Consider the following 8,780-nt stretch of genomic DNA (forward strand, 5'->3'; position numbering starts at 1 on the left):
ATATATACACACATATATGTGTGTATGTAGTTTGCTAAGTTCACGTTTACATTTTTCTGAGTAATTATCCATAATGGAAATTCCAGTGGTGTTTTTTAAAATGGAAGAAATAAGTGGAGTTAAAGTCAAAACCATGTGCAATAATTTTAAGGAATCAATGCAAATATGACCCTAGAACTTTGAACTGATCCCAGAACAAAATAACAGCAACTTCATCTATGATTGCACCCTTATACTTGATCTGTGCTGTTTATTTGATGTGGTCTGTCCAATAATGGCTGCCTGCAACACAGTATCACTACCTATATACAGTTGTGGTTTGGCCAATCACCACAGGCAGTTCAGTGTTTTCACCCTAATCTGACTTGCCTGCAGCACAGACCCTTGAAACTCTGGATAAGAGGTTCCGTGCCAGGCTCACTCTAGAGGATGGCAGCCAGATCATAGATCTCAGAAGTCTGCACATCTGTTTGTTGCACTAGCTGAGCTTCCTGGTTTCCTAAGACTTGTATATAAAAGTGCTTCAGTCCTCTGAAGTAGCACTCAGCGCAGCAGGAGCATCTCTCACAGCTCTGGAGTTAAAGGCAGATAGAAGTGAGGTCTGCAGGGTTTCTACTCACCTTGGAGCTGTATCACTCCAGCCTCTCCTTCCATCCTACACGGATGCCTTTCCTTTTTACCACTGTCCATCTCTTGTAAGGAAACTGTTTACAGCTCACTCAAGTCAAGAATGGCCACATTCTAAAAGTTTATATCTGTAAAGACTCATCTTCCAGATGAGGTCACAATATGGAGCTCCACATAGACATGAGTTGTTGGGGGAACATAGTTAAGCAGTAGAAGTACTGTATATTTAATTTTACCCAGAAACAAGATCAGTTGTTATATAAATATTTCTTCCATTTTGGACACTAAACTACAGATCCTAAAGGTTGCTGAATACTGTGCTAGTTGAACATAACATTGACTGTAGTTCAAGGATGCTTAATTTCAAAAGGAAGTGTTCAAGGCAAATCACCAACCCACAGTTTCTCATGAGAGTTTTCATTTGCTTAATTAAGATCAATTCATGGAGACACTTGCCTCTGCCAAACAAAGGGTTTGGTCTTAACAACTGGGGTCAGTATTTTGAAAAGACAGTTCAGCTGATGGTATGGGCCCTACAAAGTTCAAAGTAATTCAGACATCGGAAGAGAGATAGGGGAGTGATAGCGATCCCTGTTGCTTTTGTAGCTGCTTAGCTGGTAAGGATGCTAGCTAATATTTATTAAATGCTTCCTATACACTTTTGCTATACTTCTGTGTCTTAGTTCATGTAATAATTGCATGAAGTAGAAGAAACTGAAATAATAAATACTTGATAAAATCACACAAGTAATAATGAGGGAGCCAGGGATTTATACCATATCCATGTAGCAAGGGAGAAGAAGGAATTAGGAGTGATTTTATGTCATTCCTAGATTGAGCAGGTTTGAAAGGAGATGGCCAGGTCATGGGTTTGGGATCCAGTGTTGTGCTTGACCGGCAGCTGCTTGGGGATGCAAGTGGATATGCTGTATAGGTGGCTGGCTGTAAAGTGTTGGCAGTCGTATTTACTGTTAACACTCATCTGCTCTGAATAATATCATATTCAAAGCTACAGTGAAACAAGAGAAATAGTAGTACTGTCTTCTAAAAAGCACAGACTTTAAACAGGGTGGAATGTTTATGAGTATATATTCTAGGGTCCTTCACTTAGGTAAGTAGATACCATATTGAGAACTTCGTGGCTTTTTTTTTTTTTTTTTTTTTTTTTTTTTTTTTTTTTTTTTTTTGCCAAATAGATAGAAAAAAGGAATTTGTGACACACTTGGAGCCTACTGGCTAATAAGTAAATGTAGTTTGCCAGAACCCCCCTGCACTCACCCTGTGCTCCTCTTTCCTACAAACACCCCCAACCCCCGCATTGCTCTAACCACAGGTTATTGCACATCAGACCTGATGGTTTGTGGGAACTGCTTTGTCAAAATCATTAAAGAAAGAAACGCCTGTGAATTTTCCTCCTGAAGCACTGCCTGTTTTCGATGTCATTTTGGTCTCATTAATCAGCATTGCAGCAAGGCAGACACTGTGCTGTGTATTTTACTGTCCCCAGCACAGCGGCTCCTCCATCTCTGCCCCCAGGCTGACGCATTGGGGAAAAGGAGAGAGGGAAACCATCAATCTTCGCAGTTGCTCATGTCAGCGGCGAGTCCTTCCCCTTCCTGTTGGCTGTCTCTCTCACCACCTGTGTTTAGAATTAGCACCGAAGCTGCTGCCCAGATGAATGAGAACCACTGTCCTTGTCACCTGCCCTGGTACAGGCCACCACTCCTCAATGAAAACAAGTACATCAAGCAGTTATCTAGAGTGGAAACAGGGGAGGAGAGAGTGTCACATGTCTACCTTAGACGACATTTATAACATAAAATTAAAGTAAGATTCAGGTCATCTATCTTAGAAGGTTGACATAATCAGTGGCTCCAAGAGGTAAAAGCCAATAATTTTCCTGAGAACCAGCCTCTCAGGATTGTTTGCAGCCGGAGTTGATGTACCTGGTCCAAGGCCTTTCTGTTATCTCCTGCCCATTCACTATTCTCTCAACCCTCCTGAGACTCGTTTTGTTCTTTTGTAAAATAACAACGTAGGAGCTTTTGCAAGGATTGAGACACCATTCATAACCCTTGTTATATTGCTATTACCGAAAGTTCTCACCAAATGTTAGCTAGTGTTGGACCTTCTTGCTCAAATAAAAAAGTAGCATCAGACAGGTTAGGTGATATAAGAATTAGAGGACATAGAAGAAATTTGGCCCTAGCACTCTCTGATTCCCAAAACTCATGTCCTTTAGGTTATGCTACTTTGTTTCTAGTGTATTTATAGTTTGCAGATATTAATAACTTAAATATGCAAACTGTATAAACCACTAGATACTATGTTTTTATTTCCCAGGACATAAAACAAACATGGTTACTCGTGTTGGTATAAGATGCTCAGTTACATGCCAATCTCACAAGCTATGTGCTCACAGATTGGATTGTTTTTTATTTTATTTGATGACAGAACATGATTCTGCGCTTAGAAAACTAATATAAATTTTCAAAAATAATACAAAATATCAAAAAATCCGTTGTGAATACTACAACCCCTCCTAGCCACTAGTTAGCCATGTATGACTCTCCCGCCTTCATCTGATTAACCCATGCTGATAGAGAATGGTTGTTCATTAAGCAGTGTCCATGCCCCTTACACATGAAGAGATGCTGTGATTCCCACAGAGAAGTAGTACAGCAAGTGCCCACAGAGCTGCTATTGGACGCCTATGTTCTGGCGAAAGAGTTGGAATTCTCCCCTCCACCGACATACACGGTATCTTCATTCTTCTAATCTATTCTATTATGCAATCTCTTTGTGTTGCACAAAATGAAAACTATAATTTCTTTAAAACTTCCCCTGCTGGTGCATAGTAATTTCTTGGAGTTCTTTTCTCTGTACTCTTTGTTTCCATGCATGAAATTCACCTTATGTCTTCTAAAGATTCAGAACCCTGAAGTAGTCCTGAGATCACAGTCACTTCCTAGGGTTTGGAAGGGTTGTTTGTTTGTTTGAAGCAGGAGTTTCTCTGTGTATCCCTGGCTGTCCTAGAACTCACTTTATAGACAAGGCTGGCCTTGGACTCAGGCTCTGTCTGCCTTTGCCTCCTGAATGCTTCACTTGATTAAGGCTGCCTGTTACCAGCTCATGGAGATCAGAAAGGCAAGTGCTTTATTTTTATAATACTTATTTAGAAATACTCATACAAGAATACAGGATATCTAGTGTTGCACTATCAATTATAAAAGAGCTTGAGTGTTGAATCTAGAGTCTGGTAAGAGATGGGACCCAAGAAATATTGCCAAACAGGAAAATGGATAGAACAGAGAATGCTAGTCATGAAGAATTTTGTCTTCTGCTTATCCCAGGCATGTTTTAAAGATCTCTTTGTGAAGTCCAATGCATTCAAGCTTTCCGAATCCCCAAGCCATATACTATTTATAGACCTGGAATTTGCCGAGTAAGACTCACCAGCGACTGAAGATTGTGCTTGCTTGTCAGGGTGTCTTGTCTTTCCATCATAAGACGAGAAACAGCACCTTCCTACTCTGCTGGTCATGGCTGCCCCATGACTGCTTCTGACCATCCATTAGTAATGAATTGTTTCACAAGCCTTCTTATTTTGTGACATAAACTGTATAGTGTGTGTGAGTATGTGTGTGTGTGTGTGTGTGTGTGTTTCTGAACAGTTTAGCAGCTTCAGAAAATAATTATGTAATAACTAATTGCCAAATTAGTGTCTGTTCCATATTGGTCTCACTTTAGAATCATCTGGAGAGCTATTAAAACTTAAAATGCTCATGGCAAATCTCAGACTGATAATCAGAATCTCTGGCTGACTCTAGGAATCAGAGTCTTTGAAAGCTCCAAGGTAAGACTGAGGACCCCACAATGTCTCCCTCTATACTTCTGTAACGTTGAAAGGCAGAGAAAGAGCAGACCATGGTGCCTGTCTTAGATGTCATGTTGTTGTGGTGAAATATTCTGACCAAATCCACTTAAGAGAGGCAGGATTGGTTTTGACTCATGGTTCCAGGTTACAACCCTTAACTGTGGGGAGTCACAGCTGCAGCAGCTAAGGGAGTTGGCCCCATGGCATCCATAACCAGAAACAGCCATGAATATTTGCATGCTATACTCAGCTTTATAGGCTGTGTGATTCTCTGCCTAGGACATGGGTCTTCCCATATGAATTTAGGTAATGAAGGTACTCCCTCAAAGGCATTCTCAGACGCTGACTGTGGTCTAGATAAACCCCACTAGCGTGTGCCCAGGGGCTTGCTTCCTAGTTGTTCAGCCCAATACTGGATATCACAGTGCTCAGAAAGCACCTTGCAGACTGTAGCATGCATCAGAATTACCTTAGAGACATGTCAGAGCCAGGATCATGTAACTTTCTCCATCTCCTCTTCTGCGGTAAGCCTCATAGACATCTATTCTGTGGTTAGAATTCCTCATAGAGATCTAGGAGATTCTAATACATGCCCAAATTACCATGATGCTCCTGTACCAGGAATACACTTTACATTGCAAGTCTCACCTCTTCCTCCCACCTTCCTTCTGGTCTTCTCTACCAGGTATGCTCAGAGTAACTGCCTTAAGCAGTCCATATTTAAATTATCAGTGTTGTAAAAGTCCTGGATTCTGGAGAAGGCGTAATATGTCACTCATATCCAAAAATCAGCCAATCTAATTACAGACAATTGACTATGCAAAAGCAGATGCCTCTTAATACAACACTGATCCCCCAAGTCCCTCTACTACAGAATTGGGGTTTGATGTCCCAGTGTAGAATTTGGATTTCATTTTCCCACAAAAAGAGTTTCGTGAATGTTTGAGTATAACCAAGATGATTAGGCTTTTATAACCATGCTTCAGGAAAACTGTGGGCTGAGGGCCTTTAATGAGCTGCCTCCCAGGGGCTTAACCATCATTTAGAGAATTAAGTTTCTGGGTTTCAAAAAGAACTTTTACACAAACCCTTACAACTGGACTTGTTTAGCCTTGCAACAGAAGCTTTTGGATCAACTGTTTACAGCTACCTTGCCCATTTCATATAAAGCCAGAGTGGTAGAGAAGTGACTGTCCTGCATTTAACTAACATTTATCAGGTGCCCTTAAAGCACCTGGTCCTGTATTGGTTACTAGGGATGTAAAGATGAAAAAGACAGCCCCTGTCCCAGAGGAGCTTGTATCCTCGCTAGGAAAATATTTACTAAGCAAACAAGAAAATATTTGCTAAATTTCTGATATGGTATGTGCAGTAGTGGAAAACTGATGAAGAGATCTGTTCAGCTTGTGAAAGGGATACTATGGCTAATAAAGTTGCACGTGCATGTGTGTCTGTGTGTGCGCACATGCAGGCATGACGGCGGGCATGTATTTAACGGGTATAGAACTAGGGAAAATTTAGTATTGCTTGACAATCAGAGAGAATGTTCATGGTAGAAAAGGAAGGAGGTAGTCTACAGTGATAAACAAAGTGTGCACTACAGGGTGTGTGCTATGGCCCTCCCTGCATAGTGATTGGATGGTATGAACTGCTGTGGTGTTAGATTCCTTCCCAGAGAAGAAATGAAAACTTTTGCTAACTCCATATATGATATTTCAACTTTTATCCCAGCCTTTCTTTTATAAAAGCATATATATAGATATAGATATAGATGTATGTATATAGATATACACACAAAATGAATTATATATTGATGAGCTTATATATATATTCTGAAGAACTTATATATTCATATATATGTATATCAATTCATGTAGGAATATATGTATGTGTGTATATATATATGTATATATATACATATATATATATATATATACACATACACACACACACACACATATATGAATGCTTAGGAAATGCCTTGAGCCAAATAAATTCGGGTTTCTTTATGAAGTGATCTCTGATGTTGTCTGGGACAAGCAAATGAAAAGACACTTGTTGACTCTTCTGTTATCCAACTGAAAAAGGGAGAAGGAAAAGGGAAAAACTAAAACCAATCAATGTAACTCTAATCTTCACATATTATACCTAAGGGTTTTCATATAAGTAGACAGCACTCAGACACTAGCAAAAGAGTTAATGCTCTCAAACACGTAGCTGAGGAAGGTACTTCAGGCAGGCATTGATGTCTGAAGAATGGTTTTAATTGGTGGGTTAAGCCTTTTATTGGCCATCAGAGATAACAATAAAATTGTATCTTCCCACAGTGAACACTTAAGATGCCTTTAAGGGTAGAAAAAACAAAACAAAACAAAAAATCTGTGTGAATTTGGTTTTTAATAACCTTAGTAGTAGAATCTATTTGGCTCAAGGCATTTCCTAAGCATTCATATGTATATGTATATATTCCTATATGAATTCATATATATAACTGTATGAATATGTATATATAATTATTGACAAATAGTAACACAAAGCTCTTCAAAAGAAAGGCTGGGATAAAAGTGTAAATACCACATCCTGAGTTATCAGAGTTCTGAGTTCTAGAAAGTAAAGGTTGAGAATTCTTGGAACAATGTAACAGAACAGCCCCCAGTAGATAGCAGAGGCCAGCACCTAAGAAGGTCCAGAGGCAGTCAGTGAGGCAGCGCTTACAGAAATGCTGTATTGTGCAAAACCAGACTGGAGGATTTCCATACGAGCTGTAAAGTTCATAGAGCAAAAGGCCCTCCCTGTAGACACTTCTGCTCCCCAGCAAGAGTGGCACAAAGTGCATAAATGCATGGCGAGCTCATGGAAGATTCTGACTCCTTGACGTAACAACAGCGCATGCACTTCTAAATGACTGTATACCTAGGGCTTTCAGCAACGGGGACAACTGCGAGGCAGTGGCCATGGAAAGAAAGCACTGCCTATCTCTGTATCATTTCTTCTTTGATCTTCTTGTTATTCTTTTGTCGCTGCTTCTGACCCAAAGTGACTAAATAAAAAAGTACTCACTGCACTCTGACAGTCACGATGTAAAACTCAAATCTTGTGGGAAAGAGAAGGCACTGTACAACATTCAGAACTCTGATGAACAGAGATTGTACTGGCCGGAAGACTTCCACGGCTTTCCTGATCAGGACATCAGAGGAAGTTTTGCTGGAGTGTATCTCAGTGCTGACATAAATTCTGGAGTGGTGTGGATAGTCTAGTAAGTTCCATGTGGTTTTTGACATTGGTGCAATAGCCACAAGGCTAGAACAGCAGAGTACCAGTGATGGAATCTGACTTCTGGTCATGAATCCCACTCTGTCAAGTGGCATCCTTTGCCATAGCATGTCATCTTTCATGTTGATCTGGTCCATAACTGATGTCAGGCTCAGTCATTGGAATTTCCAGGACTGACTTTTTATACACTTCTGGGAAATCCAAAATGCACCAGTACCCACAATCAAAATTCATATGTCCCATATCATTTGCTGTTCTGTTCAGGCAACTTACATTAAGAAGCTCTGCTTCTTCCTGGGAATTCCCATGTGGGTACCATTGATGAGAAAGCATCGTGAAATCCTTAAAAGAATTTGCAGGAAAATGGATAGAGCTGGAAAATATTAGATTAAGCAAGGTAACCCAGATCCAGACAGAAATCACATATTCTTTTATATGTGGAGTCTGTGTGTGTGTGTGTGTGTGTGTGTGTGTGTGTGTGTGTGTATGTGTGTAGGGGTAAGGTTGGATTAGATAATGAAATGAGAAAGGGATTTATAAGAGAAAAGTACCGGCAGACTGTCTCAGATCCATCAGCTCCCATCACAGAGACTTACTATTATTTGTGAAGGCTTAGACACTATAGCAAGGCTACTTCCTAGCTAGCTCTTCTTCCCTTAAATTAACCCACGTGTTCAAGTCCACATCTGCCACATGGCCCAAGACCTCTGCTCAGCCCTGGCACCTGTTCCTTCTATATCCATGTCACACTGGTGAATCCTTCACACCTGATTCTCCCCAGAAGTCCCTTCTTCCCTCTCCTGCCTCAGCTATTGACCATCAGATCTTTGTTATAAAATACTGATGCAACATTTGACATGGAAATAAATAAAATAATCAATAAAAAAAAGAACAAAAAAAATGTGGCAAAAACCCCCCACAAACCACAAGGAACCCAAGAAGAAGGAAGACCAAAAAGTGGACATTTCATTCCTTCTTAAAAGGGGGAACCAAATACCCACGG

The 8,780-nt window shown here is 40.3% G+C and overlaps 1 protein-coding gene across 2 annotated transcripts in view; it reads left to right on the forward strand.

The window, feature by feature from the left end:
- Wars2 (tryptophanyl tRNA synthetase 2, mitochondrial) overlaps positions 1-8,780 on the forward strand; it is a 76,484-nt gene that overhangs the window by 30,551 nt on the left and 37,153 nt on the right. The window lies entirely within an intron of this gene.

This window comes from Mastomys coucha, unplaced genomic scaffold (genome assembly GCF_008632895.1).
Source record: "Mastomys coucha isolate ucsf_1 unplaced genomic scaffold, UCSF_Mcou_1 pScaffold16, whole genome shotgun sequence".
Taxonomy (NCBI): domain Eukaryota; kingdom Metazoa; phylum Chordata; class Mammalia; order Rodentia; family Muridae; genus Mastomys; species Mastomys coucha.